This window comes from Talpa occidentalis, unplaced genomic scaffold, assembly GCF_014898055.3.
Source record: "Talpa occidentalis isolate TD23 unplaced genomic scaffold, MPIMG_talOcc4v2.1 talOcc4.11, whole genome shotgun sequence".
Taxonomy (NCBI): Eukaryota; Metazoa; Chordata; class Mammalia; order Eulipotyphla; family Talpidae; genus Talpa; species Talpa occidentalis.
In genome coordinates this window covers 72,299,830-72,312,115 of record NW_023601104.1, presented here as the reverse complement: position 1 = coordinate 72,312,115, position 12,286 = coordinate 72,299,830, and positions in this window count along the sequence as shown.

Genomic DNA, 12,286 nt, shown 5'->3' with positions numbered 1-12,286 from the left:
TTTCTCTGAGCATGATCCCTTCCAGCTCCATCCCTGTTGCTGCAAACTGCATGTGTTTATCTTTTTTGAATGCTGAGTAATATTCCATGGTGTGTATGTACCACATCTTCTTGATCCAGTCATCTATTTTTGGGCATTTGGGTTGTTTCCAAAGCTTAGCTATTGTAAATAGTGCTGCTGCTTTTTACTAAGTTTTCTTTGACATAATACTGGTAATTTTTTTTTTTTTTTTGCATTTTGTTCTGAATCCACAAAGTTTTCTTGTTTTGAGTGACCAGGATCTGCAGCAAAGTTGTGTTTTGTTTTTTTTTTCCCAGCCAAGCTAACTTGTGTTTGCATTTTCTCTCCCCTTGATACCAACACAGCATAAAAATAGTGGTAATAATCTTTTACTACTTATCTCAGAGTCTGTTTTTGCATAACTTCCACAGGGATTTTGTCTGCTTAAACTAAAAAGAATTGAATATCAGTTTCATTGTGTGGCTTTGAGTGGAGTTCTTCCAAGAAGTTAAAACAGAGCTGAACCAAGAAGAGAACTTGTTGCTTTGTTTGTAGGGTTCCAGGGACCTCCAAAGAAGGTGAGGAAGCTTGCCTCCACTGGCAGGACTGGACAACCTGGCAAACAAAAAAGTCCTGGTACCCTCGAGAAGAGGAAAACCCAGGTTGAATCTGAGACCAACTTTGTTCTTGAAGGCTACAGGGACCAGATGTCAAGAGTTCGCTCTGATCCTATATGGAGTATTCCAACAAAGCCACCTAAAATTGCTGTTTCGTTATTCTGCCCTGTGATTTTATGCAAAATGGGTAATATGGTTTAAAATTAGATTTTGTTTGCAAACTTTTGCTATGCTGTTGAAACAATTTAGGATCAAGGTTGAGAAACTTGTTTGTAGATAGTTGAACCAAGTTTAAGATTTTTTTCCCCTGTGATTCTGATATATTTGCTGTCTTATTTTGGTTAATACCTCCAGACAGTTTTTTTTTTTTTTCTTTTGACTTGGATAATGGACTGTTTTCCAGTGTTGGAAAACTGTCATACTGGACATTCCTGGACAATGCTGTTACACATTGTAACCCTGAAAAAAGTCTCCTAGGACTACACCCTGAGATCTGTGCCACCATAGATATGGTGGAATAAAAATTAAAAGGGGGGATTGTAACAGGGTGGTCCCCAGAAAAGGGGGAGGTTCCAGGTTTCCTGCCCCACCCAAAAGGAGGGTGGAGTTGAGCAGGGAGAGAAGAAGCTGCAGAGGAGACTGAGGAAGGAAGAGCAGGATGGGAGAGCCAGGAGGAGACCTGGAGGAGGCACATGGAGCCAAGAGACACGTGAAGAAACTACATTTGCCTTTGGGTCGTGGACTGGTTGAAACATGTGGGTGATGCCGCGGACCAGCACAGCAGTGAACGATGAGGCCGTCTCAGGGTTGAGAGACTGCGCAGGGTGGTCAGGGATTCGGCTGAAGAAATGACAAACAGACACACTTCAAGAGAGAGTGTAAGTCTGAGTGCCATTTTATTTAAGTTAGTCGCCAGTATATATACAGGAGCAGTGAATGGATTTAGCTTATCACTGAGTGGTTTACATCTGGACCTAGCCTCTTTCTTAAGTAGATAATCCATTAGTTTTGTTTTTAAGCTATATGATCGCATTTTTTGTTTTACTAACTACTTTTTTCACCTATACTATATTTTAATTATTACAGGGTTTAGTAACGTTTCATTTGAGTCAGCCTTGTGTTAAGGATTTCATATGATTTTTTTTTTTTTTTAAATAGAGGCATGTTTTATTTATTTATTTATTTGTTTGTTTGTTTGGTTTATACATGCACTGGGTACAGTCAGAAGCGCGGGAGGGTGAGAGAATTCACCAGAGCCAGAGCGGGGAGCAGAGCAGGCAGAAGGACCGAAGTACACTGCTGAGGGGAGCAGCGGGCAGCAGGAGAGGTCTGCGCGCCATGTGGGACCCTCCTCCGGTGGCCGGGGAGCAGCCGGGGATCGAGCCGGCGCCGCAGAGGCCGCGGGCAGCTTCGCAACCCAGCGCTCAACCGCTGCGCCACCGGGGAGGCCCATATGATTTTTTAATTAACAACAAATGACCTTTATAGAAGAAAAAGGGAAGTTTTAGAAAGACAATAAAGGGATAAGGTTTGTAGTTCTAGAAAGACGAGATAAGGTTTTAGCTTCTGGTGGTCGTAATCCTTTGATAAGCTTCTGTCTTATCCATGTCTTCAGGGAACTTTGCTGTACTCCCCTGCCTCAGGGAGTTTTTGCTGTTCTCCCCCTGCGGGCTGGTTCCTTGCCCAGCTGGACCTAGGGACCTTGGCGAAAGCCATTAGCCCTAAGGGTCAATGCAGGGGGAGGTGCAGCAGGGTGAGAGACCCATGGGGAGGTGACAATGGCGGGTTTTGTCTTGATTTTGATTTTGTTTTTTTTCTCTCCAGACTTGTTTGGTAGTTTCTGATCCTTTTCTGTGGGTCCACACTGGAAGGTGCTTTAGACTCGTGGCAGGCTTTGGGGCCTTGCTCTGGGCCAATCCTGCTTGGGTGGACTTTTACCCACGAGGGGACGGGTAACTTTGGGTGCTTGATTTAGAAAGTATGTTCTTAGTCTTTTCTGTATTGTTCACTAATTGTATTAAAGTTCCTTCCCACTAAAGTCCCATTTGTTTTGTGTTGATGTGGCGGATGGCAGAACCTATTTAAAGCAGGCAGGTTTGGGGGGCCTCGGGTGCTCCTATCCCTGCCCTGTAACAATTTCAAGTCACTTATTTAAATATTTAATTTTAAATTATGGTTAACTCATAAGATTACAGAATATAGTCCAAATTTTCCTTTTAACAGTCCTAAAACAGTTCTTTATCATGTCAGCTACCAAAAAGTTTTAAGAAGATGAACAATCTTAAGATTCTTCTCTAAGTTTATGTTCTTTAGCATTTATTGAACAACTGCTATGTGCAGGACATTGAAAATAAAATGAAACATGAGAGACATAATCTCAGGCCTTTATCTTTAATTCTTTCAAATCAAGGGAATGATATGAGATACCATTGCCACTGACCCTATATTATCTCTGCTATTGGGAAAAGTGGTGTTATCTTAGGTTACTACAATTCACAAAATTTCTAAGTAGCTTCAGCATTTTCTGGATATGATCATTTAAGGCTAAGAGGAGTTTTATCCTTTGACAAAAGCTGCAAATGTTCATTTACTTAGAAGTGACTACAGAGTTGGGTTTTGCTGGCTGACAGACATGGGTACCCACTGTCTAACCATACGCAACTGTAACCTCTGAGCCTGTCTTCTCATCTGTAAAATCTGAGATAATTCAGCTGATAGGATCAATGTGACAATTAAGTGAGCTATTGCATGAGAGTGGCTTGACCAAATGCCTGACATCTGGAAATTGGAAATGGAGGCTTATATCAGCCATTTATTCCTGATGCCTTCAGCCTGAGCGGGTGAGTGAAACATAGTCACTACCTCTTTTTCCTGCTCCATCATTCCATTCTGATTACAGCCAGGTTGGTTGAGCACAGCGATTCGACTCCCCCTCATCTTGGGATTTTTTTTTTTTCTATAAAACTTGCATTATATATTCCTTAGTGGTAAGAGTGCCTCCTGGCATAGAGCCAGCTTCTCCCCCCCAAGTCACATGGCAGCTGAGGCATGATGTAGGAACTAGAATTTCAGCTAAGATTTATTACCATCCCTCTCCACTGATTCCTGCCACCAGGGATGAAGAGTGACAAATTAAGGGGTCCAACGCCACAGATTTAACTCTAGCATGGATAAATGCACACAGTAAAAACAGACTAGTAAATATCCTCAGTTGATTTGTACACATTTTAATATGTTCCATGTAAAGCATAATTCGTCCTGTGGGCACTCAAGCATGGGCACCTGGCTATCTCCAAGTCCTCCCACTGGTCTGGTCACTTGCTTAGCTGCAAACTCAAAATGTCCGCAAGCTCCCAGAGAGACTGTGCTCTCCTGCCACCTCTTCCAATTTCTTGTTTATGCTGAAATCTGAGTCGCCTTCTAGCCTTTCCTTCTTACTACTGTTTTGTTCCCTCTGCTGGCAGGGACCCAAACAAGGAAATCAGTCTCTTTTGCTTTTAATTTGCCAAGGCAACCACTGGCCCAACACCAGGCTGTTCATGCAGCAGCTTTTTACCAAGGGTGTGGAAAAAAAAAAAAAGGTGTGAGGATAGTCTTTTTAAAAAGTAAAACTGACTAGGCATCCCCAGAACCCCACAACAGAAAATCAGCCCCACAAGACCCTGTGCTCAGATGGGCCCTGCACTGAGGATTTCACACTGTAATCACAGTCTTGAAACTCTTACTTTCATCTTTGAATACGTGTTTATACACAAACACAAAGAGTGAAACGGAGGGACCAAGAGCCTCTCTCTATTCACACTCCTTGCCTTCCAGGGGCAGGTTTTCCGGTGCGCTCTTCTCTCCACCTTCCCCCACTACCTCCCACCTCTGCCCAGCGCCCCAGACTCCCTCCCCACCCTCACCCCACCTCCACCCTCCTCGAGGGGTCTACCCTCCAACCCCCTGGGTTGGGGTGGCTGACCACCGGGAAGGACAGATAGGTGGTCTGGCACCAGCAGTGCCTGCTCCCCGCCCCCAACACCCCCCCCCCTCCGCACCGGCCCCGCCGGGCTTGGATACCACAAGGTGGTCCAGAGAGGCCAATGCGTGTTGGGGAGGGGTGGGGGGGGGTTGGTTGGGGGGGTCGGTTACCCCGAGGACAGTGGGCGGCAAGCGCATGCGCCGAGTCACAGAGCACGACCCCACCCCCACTACCAACCCCCTCCCCAGTGCCCGCGAGGCTCCGCACTCCTGGATTTCCTATGCCCCAGGGAGCACGACCTTAAATAGCAAATTAAAAACAGCATGACCGATCTAGAGAGAGGCTGCACTTGAAAGGGAAAAGTTTTCTATGTTAGTACTTCTAGCAGCAGCTTTTGCTGCATTTGATCATTTCCATTTTCATTTTGCGTTGCGCTGCACAGACTTTAGCCGCTCCTGGTCATTGTTTGATGTTCTGGAGCTCTCTCGCGCAGGTGGAAAGTTTTTCACCTGCGACTTTCTGAATGGGTTTCTTTGATTTTTCTCAAGAGCCCATAGACCCTTTCGGTGTCGCTTTTTTCTATCCCGTTCACCTCTCAATCCTTATTCCTACAATAGCCCCAACTCCAAATTGCCTTCACTGTACTAGGCAGAATTATTCAACACTCTCTTTGTTTCCATTTTCTATCTTCCAGAGCGAGTTTCCAGAACCTAACTTTCCCTGACTAAATGACCTACCAAAGTGTTTTTGTGAAACAAGCTAACAAAATTAGGTTTCCCTTTGATAGAAATTCTATTACCATTTCTTTTTTTTTTTTAAGGTTTTTTTTTTTTTTAATAGAGGCATGTTTTATTTATTTGTTTGTTTGTTTGTACATGCACTGGGTACAGTCAGAAGCGCGGGAGGGTGAGAGAATTCACCAGAGCCAGAGCAGGTAGCAGAGGAGGCAGAAGGACCGAAGTACACTGCTGAGGGGAGCAGCGGGCGGCAGGAGAGGTCTGCACGCCATGAGGGACCCTCCTCAGGTGGCCGGGGAGCAGCCGGGGATCGAACCGGCGTCTCAGAGGTCTCGGGCAGCTTCGCAACCCAGCGCTCAACCGCTGCGCCACCCGGGAGGCCCTATTACCATTTCTTAAGTAGCAATTTTTTTTCCTCCCCAGGTGGATGTATGAATCATCAATTATTTTTCATTAATTTTTACCAATAAGTCATGCTTCCTAGAACATTAGTCCCACAAAAGAGTCCACCAGAAAAAGAGCAAGAACATAAGAAAAAGATTCCATGGCGAACAAGTTTGGGAAACAGCAAATACTGTTTCCCTCTTCCCCAGTATTTTTTGTAAATTTCCACCACGAATTAATTTATTAAAGACATTAATTGGATTTTAAAAAGCATTTCCCATTCTATTTATTTAGAGCGTGAAATGGAACCAGTTTTTTCAAGGAACCACCACCCAACCGCTCATTGGCAAGCAGTAACTTAGAGCCAGCAAACTTTGTGAAAAGGGGGCCAATAGTAAATATTTTAGGTTAGATTTTGAGGTCCACTAAGTCTCTATGTGACTACTCACCTCTGCTCTTCTAGGGCCAAAGCAATTACAGACAGTACAGAAATGAATGAGTGTGGCTGTATGCCAAGAAAAGTTTATTTTGGACAGCAAAATTTTAATTCCCTGTCATTTTCTCATGTTAGAAAATATTCTTTGATTTTTTTTTTTCAACCATTTAAAAATGTAAAAACTTTTTTTAGTTCAAGGGCCAAAAAAAAAAAAAAAACTACAGAAAAACAGGCAGTGGATGATTCCTGGCCAGCAGGTGGTAGTTGACAGATCCCTGACTTAGAAGATCAAGAAAACAAAATCTATCTGCAGATGTAAGTTGGATGTGGTTTCTCCACCTCAACTGTTACTGATTCTGGATTTTTTTTTTTTTTTTTTTTTGGTAATTGATCTTTTTATATTTGGACTTTTTAAAAAAAAAAAAACATCATTATCTCTTGTGGTTCACATGGTTTCAGCTCCTGCTACTTTAGCTCTTAGTGGTAAATACTGAATTATTTCACATCTGCTACTATCTCGGTGCTCATCCTCCTGGTCACAGGAGGTTAGCACTCAGAGCACCTGCCTTCTGCCTTTTAGATTCCCTCTTCAGCCTCTTTAGCCTCCATACCAGAATCATTGTTACTTGTCAGGAATAGTATCTGGATGCAGCAGAACTAGTCATGTTCCTAGAAGACCTGTTTGCATATATTAAGACAGGGGCCTACCTCATGACCCAGGGGTTAAAGTCTCAGTGCTATGAAGCTATTGCCAGCCATTGTGGCCTGAGTTCAATCCCCGGCCAGGGAGTTGACCCATATGGCACAGCAGACCTCTCCTGACTGGCCCACTGCTCCCCTCAGCAGTGTATTTCAGTCAGTCTGCCTGTTCTGCTCCCCACTCTGTCTCTGGTGAATCCTCTCACCCCCCACACCTCTGGCCTACATCCCAGTTCTTGTTTGCATAAATAAATCTTTAAAAAAAAAAAAAAAGATATACTCCCAGGAAGTCCAACAACAGAGCAGAAGAACTGAGCCACAAAGCAGATACTGCAAGCTTTCCAGTCACTCCCTCCCTCCTAGTCTTTTCCTAATTACACCCATAGACACGTGCTCTTGATGTCATGACATGTCCCATTCTCTCTTAGAAGTACATGATGCTTCAATTTTTGAGCCAAATGATTTTAAATTCATTGAGAGGCTGATAATTAAAAGTATCTCCTAAGATAGCTAGAGATAACTTTGGAGTTACAAAAACTAGGTTTAGAATCACACTGTATGCCACACACTTTAAAGTACCTAAGTATGTTTATGTTTTGTCTCAATTTTTAACTTCTCTTAGAGTGGGTATGTGAAGGGAAAAAAAAATCAAAGAAAGAGGAAGTTATAGGGCAACATCCGTGGGTAGTGATGAAAAGGAAAGATGCACGTGACTGCTTTAGTGTTCACATGATCACCAACCTGTTTAAAAACAAACAGAAGTTGAATGACAGAAGGTCACCTGTTTGTTTCAGAAGTTCCATCAGTTCCTGGAGGACAAGGAACAAAGTCTTCTGTCCTGACCGAGGAACATCAACAAAGTCATTTTAAGAAACCAACATGAAAATGTTAACATAATGTATTAAATGAGAGGTTTCTCCTCAACCATCCACTATGGGTGAGTACAACTACCCACAGCACTTCAATAAAAATAATACAACAAAAAAAAATAAACTACAAAAGAAAAAAAAAAGACCTCAGGCCTAACTCCAAGGGTCAATTAAAGTCTTTTTTTAAAAGATTTATTTTTACTTATTTATGCATACAAGAACTGGGTGTAGGCCAGAGGCATGGGGGGTGAGAGGAGTCACAGTGACGGAGTGGGGAGCAGAAGAGGCAGATGTCCTGAAATACACTGCTGGGGGGAGCAGCGGGTGAGACAAGAGAGGTCTGCTGTGCCATGTGGGTTAGTTCCCTGGCTGGAGATCTAACTCATGCCCTGAAACTTTAACCCCTGCACAGCTAGGGAGGTCCTCAATTAAAGGCTTAACCATGTATACTAGGGAACTGAGAATTAGGATGAGCAGCAGTAGGTGGGTGGCCGGATAGTGACACTCATCTTTAGGCAACTCTAAGCATGTACTTTGACTGACCTATTGGAAGATCTCCAAGTGACACCATCAAAGCTGTACTTTAGGAGGAAACTCATCAGTATTGTTCATGTTTAAAATATCCCAAAAGACCGCTGGCCTATAGCACATGAAAAAATGCTCATCATCACTTAGCATCAGGGAAATGCACATCAAAACCATAATAAGATAGCATCGTGCTCCTGTGAGAATGGCGCACGTCAAAAAGACCAGAAACGTGTTTTGCTGAGGGTGTAGGTAAAAGGGAACCCTTGTGCACTGTTGTTGGGGATATAGGCTGGTCCAGCCTTTATGGAAAACAGTATGGAGGTTTCTCAAAATGTTAAAATAGATCTACTTTACAATCCAGCAACCCCACCCCTACGTATCCACCCAGAGGAATGCAAAAACACTAATTCGAAAGGCTGTTACACTCCTGTGTTCATGGAAGCACTATTTACAATAGATGAGTATATTAAGAAGTTGTGGTATATTACACAATGGAAAGCTATTTAACTATTAAAAAAAAATGAAATCTTGCGTTTGCAACAACATGGGTAGAACTGGAGGGGGTTGTGCTAAAAGAAATAAGTTAGAAGGAGAAATGCAAATACTGGATGATTTCACTCATATGTGGAATATAGAGAAACAAAACAAAGGAACAGACAAAACCAAGCCAAAACAAACCCTAAAAATCTGACTGTAGAATTGAGGCTACCAGAGTGTGTGGGAGGGGTGGGTGGGGAGAGTTAGGAAGGGGAGGGGAGACAATGGACTATGGGGAAGGATTATGGATGCTTTAGTGGTGGGCTCGCTATGGCAACATACCTCTGAAGAGGTATATGTTACTCCAAATCATATACAGTGTTATAAACCATTGTTACCACAATAAAAATTATACAATAAAAAAAGAACCAAAAAAAAAAAAATGAAAGACCTCAGGCTTCACTCTAAGGAAGAGGAGGTTGATAACCTGACTCCCTGATGACATTTGACACTCGCAGAATAATTATACCTGCAGCGCAGACTCCATCAGTGGCTGGGGCTTCATGTGGCAAGCAAGGGACACAGATTGTTGTCTTGGCTGTGCCACTGATTTGCCAAGTAAGCTTGAATTTCTCTCTCCAAGTTCTACTTCTGCCATTATCATTACCATACGCTTATTACCACATCCAGGCCTTGGAGTGCAGTAGTTGAGAACAGGGACCCTTAAGACATATATCATAGCATTCAAATACTATCTTTTTTTTTTTTTGAAGATTTATTTATGCATGCAAGAGCTGGGGTGCAGGCCAGAGATGCAGGGGGTGAGAGGACCCACCAAAGACAGAGTGGGGAGCAGGACAGGCAGATCTACTGAAATACACTGCTGAGGGGAGCAGCGGGTGAGACAGGAGAGGTCTGCTGTGCCATGTGGGCCACCTCCCAGGCCAGCCAGGGACTCGAACTCTGTGCTGCAGTGACTGCAGACAGCTACATCATGCTGCATCTTAACCCCTTGCACCACCAGGGAGGCCCCTGAAATCTTATCTTTTACCTGCAACCTGGGATACCACCCTCACATCCATAATCCTCCACCAAAATCCATCCGTGTTCATTTTCCTCTTCTGTAAGCACTTGACAAATGTTTGTCACTATTATGAAGATTAAGAAATGCCCAAATCCCCATCTAGCACCACTCAAGAGATGGAAAGAGACCCAGGGCTAGCCCAGGAGGCAGTGATGATCTGGGGACTTGGGGGATGATAGCAGAGAATGCTTATCTGAGCCAGTGGGACACTGACAACAAGGAGCAGACAAAGTGCTTGCTGAGAGCTAAAGGTGTTCCTTTGCGTGTGGTATACTGTGCACATGACAACACTATGGAGACTCTTATTCTGATCGTTATTATGCCATTTTGCAGATGAGTAAATAGACACTTTAAGAAATCAGGCAAATTGTTCAAAGTCCCAAAGTAGTAAGGGGCAGAGTCAACATTCCAATTCAGGTGACTTGGCTCTTAAGTGCATTCATGTAAACACTATCCAAGTTAAGTGTCAAAGTGCCAGCAGACGTGAAGTTATTGCTTAATGGGTGCAGAGTTTCAGGGGCATGATAAAGTTCTGGAAATAGTGGTGAAGGCTACACAACATTATGAAGGTACTTGATGTCACTGAATTATACATTTTTAAATAGTTAAAATGTTAAATTCTATTCAATGTATGGCTGACCACCCAGGCACGCATGACAAAATGCCAGGAGGGCAACAGAATGGGTCCCTCAACTCCATGAGTTTAAACACAGATATGGAAGTTGGGGACCAAACTAGAAGATATTGAGTGACAGAAACAAAAAAGCTAGACTGTACTTTTTGCAAAGAAGATGTTTATAAACTTCAGGACAATAATCAACTTGAGTTTATTCCTTGAAGAAAGCATTTTGCACCCTTAGAAGCCCACAGACTCAAGCACATGATTCTTTTTTTTTCTTTTTTTCTTGTTATTTTTTAAATTTTATGTATTTTTTACATCATTTTTCATTTTTGCACAATGTATGCATTTTCATCTTGGTTATAGTTCCTATACAATTCCCAACCCCCCCCCACACTTGTTTTGACCCTACTCCCTCTTCCGTGCCCCCCCCGCAACCCTGTAGTGTGTCTCTGGTTTATAGTTGCTTGTTGATTTTGATTTTTACTTATTATAATTAGTCTTTTTCCTGGTCCTTTATTTAGGTTTTCTAGATTCCTGCTATGAGTGAGACCATCTGGTGTTTTTCTTTTTCTTTCTGGCTTATTTCGCTGAGCATGATCCCTTCCAGCTCCATCCACGTTGCTGCAAATTGCATGAGTTTATCTTTTTTGATTGCTGAGTAATATTCCATGGTGTATATGCACCACATCTTCTTGATCCAGTCATCTATTTTTGGGCATTTGGGTTGTTTCCATAGCTTAGCTATTGTAAATAGATGCACACAATTCTTATAAGCCATTTCTCAGGCTTCAGAGATAATGCATTTTATTTTATTTTATTTTTTTATGGCAAAAGTGATGGTATGTTACTTTTTTTTTAAAGATTTATTTATTTATTTATTTATTTATTTTTAAAAGCACTGGGTACAGTCAGAAGCGCGGGAGGGCGAGAGAATTCACCAGAGCCAGAGCGGGGAGCAGAGCAGGCAGAAGGACCGAAGTACACTGCTGAGGGGAGCAGTGGGCGGCAGGAGAGGTCTGCGCGCCATGTGGGACCCTCCTCTGGTGTCCGGGGAGCAGCCGGGTATCAAACCGGCGCTGCAGAGGCTGCGGGCACCTTCACAACCCAGCGCTCAACTGCTGCGCCACCAGGGAGGCCCGATAATGCATTTTTTTTTTTTTAGAGGCATGTTTATTTATTTATTTATTTGCTTGTTTGTTTTGTTTATACATGCACTGGGTACAGTCAGAAGCCCGGGAGGGTGAGAGAATTCACCAGAGCCAGAGCAGGGAACAGAACAGGCAGACTGACGAAGTACACTGCTGAGGGGAGCAGCGGGCGGCAGGAGAGGTCTGCGCACCATGTGGAACCCTCCTCTGGTGGCCGGGGAGCAGCCGGGGAGCAGCCGGGGATCGAACCGGCGCCGCGGAGGCTGCAGGCAACATCGCAACCCAGCGCTCAACAGCTGAGCCACCGGGGAGGCCCCGGATAATGCGTTTTAAAAGCAACAGAACTACAAAGGGAGAAAAATACCACCTTTTAAATTATGAAAACTTAATCAATACTGTATCTGTCAGACAATATTTCTTTCTTATATAATTAACACTTAGAATACAAAAGTGTTCTTGTCGAGTAATCAATGAAATTAATTCGATGTATGGAAGAGCCTGGAAAACAGGACAGATGACACCTCTGTAATTCTCATAAGGTATTTATAATAAGCAGGTTATTTCTAGTCATAGAACAGCCTGTAAAACAAAGTCTCAGGATGGTGCTGGTCTACTTCGTACAGGAGGCCTGCATTATCCTGGAAAAGTCACAGAGTCTCATGTGGGAAGGACTATGGCTGTGTGGGGAGAGTCCTTGGGCCCTCTTCATTTTCTTTACAGA